General features: G+C 64.1%; 1 long non-coding RNA gene across 1 annotated transcript in view; it reads right to left on the reverse strand.

Annotated features, from left to right (window-relative positions):
- The window catches only part of LOC113941424, a 4,360-nt gene extending 2,999 nt beyond the window's left edge, over positions 1-1,361 (reverse strand). Inside the window, exon 1 of the long non-coding RNA XR_003525676.1 lies at positions 1,319-1,361. This is a non-coding gene — a long non-coding RNA (uncharacterized LOC113941424). The remainder of the gene's footprint in view (positions 1-1,318) is intronic.
- Positions 1,362-1,986: the final 625 nt, after the last annotated feature.

The raw sequence follows: 1,986 nt of genomic DNA on the forward strand, positions 1-1,986 counted from the left end.
CCCATTCCCATCCCCATTCCCATCCCCATTCCCATCCCCATTCCCATCCCCATTCCCATCCCCATTCCCATCCCCATTCCCATTCCCATTCCCATTCCAGGCGGATGGAGGGTGGGATGAGCGAACCATCCCCGCGGGCTGATTTTGGGGATGCTCGACGGCACCTCCCCGGCCCCACATTCCCATTCCCATCCCATTCCTGGTGGGTGGAGGACAGGATGAGCAAACCATCCCCACGGGGTTTTTTGGGGGTTCTTGGCAGCCCCCCATTCTCATTCCCATTCCCAGCCCCATCCCCATCCCCATTCCCATTCCCATCCCCATTCCCATTCCCGGTGGCTGGAGGATTGGATGAGCAAACCAGGGGTTTTTTTTGGGAATACTCGGCAGCACCTTCCCAGTCCTGCATTCCATTCCCCTCCCCATTCCCATTCCCGTTCCCATTCCCGTTCCCATTCCCGTTCCCATTCCCGTTCCCATTCCCGTTCCCACCGGAGGGTGGGATCAGCGCACCATCCCCACAGTTGCTTTGGGGGTGCTCAGCAGCACCTTCCCAGCCCCCCTTCCCATTCCCATTCCCAGCAGGTGGAGGGCGGGATAAACAAACCATCCCCACAGGGATTTTTAGGGGTGCTTGGCAGCCCCTCATTCCCACTCCCACTCCCAGCCCCATTCTCACTCCCATTCCCATCCCCATTCCCATCCCCATTCCCATCCCCATTCCCGTCCCCATTCCCATTCCCATTCCCATTCCCATTCCCATTCCCATCCCCATTCCCATCCCCATCCCCATTCCCATTCCCGTCCCCATTCCCATTCCCATTCCCATCCCCATCCCCATTCCCATTCCCATTCCCATTCCCACTCCCACTCCCATTCCCATTCCCATCCCCATCCCCATCCCCATTCCCATTCCCATTCCCATTCCCACTCCCACTCCCATTCCCAGCGCACGGAGGGCGGGAGGAGCCGCTCACCCTCATTCCTTCCCCCCGGGATGATCCCCCGGGATCAGAACTTTTTACTCCCTCCTGTTCCCCCCCCTTCCAGGTTTCCTGCCGGATTTCCCGCTTTCCGCCTCTCCCCGCGCCAGGATCCGGCCTTTTCCCTCCCCTCCCGCCCCAAATCCCGCTGGAAAACGCGCGGCCCATTCCCGACGTTGCGGCTTCACCGCCCCCAACCCCTCCTCGCTCCGCGTTCCCGCAGGATCCCGGCGGTGCCTCCTCGTCCCAATCCCCGTTCCCTCCGCACCCACCCGCTCCAACCCCCCCGGGGAACCGGGAATTGCGGGGGGCACATCCCGGGATCCTGCCCTTACCTGCCGGCCCCGCGTGCGGCTCCGGGCGGTGCCCAGGTGAGGGCGTTGCCCTTTCCCGGCCTCACCTTTCCAGTTTGGCCGGAACGAGGAGCGGCCCCCGTGGATCCTCCCCCCCCCCCGCCCCGTTAACCCCTCGCTGGCTGCGGGGCGGGGTTTTGGGTGGAAAACCGGGGGGATTTGGGGCTCGCGGGAGGGGAAAATCGGGGTGTTTGGGGTTTTCTTTTGCGGGACGCGTTTTCCCTGAGTCCCGTGCGCTGGAGGAGTGGGGGGGACACAGCGGGACAACCCTTCCCCCCCCTACACCCTTCAGTCACCCTAAACCCGCCGGCGGGGCCCCCTCTGCCCCCTCCCCGATCCCAGACGGAGATTTGGGGGTTTTGTCGCATTTCCCACCTTTATTTCGGACGGGAGGGGGGTGTTGGGTTTGGGAAGCTCATCCCGAGGAAGGAATTTGGGGCAGACGCCCCCGTTTCCCGCGGGCTCAGGGGGTGCGGAGGGGCTCGGGGGGGGGGATCCTGGGTGGGGGTTTCACCGCGCGGGGTGTCCTGGCTCGTGTCCCGGCTCGTGTCCTGCTCCGGTGTCCCGGGACAGCCCTGGGAGAGACACGGGGGGGTCACCGACACCTCGCCACCCCCTTAAACCGCACCCAAAAACGAGTCCTCCCCCCC

This window comes from Corapipo altera, unplaced genomic scaffold (assembly GCF_003945725.1).
Source record: "Corapipo altera isolate COAL_440 unplaced genomic scaffold, ASM394572v1 59876, whole genome shotgun sequence".
NCBI lineage: Eukaryota > Metazoa > Chordata > Aves > Passeriformes > Pipridae > Corapipo > Corapipo altera.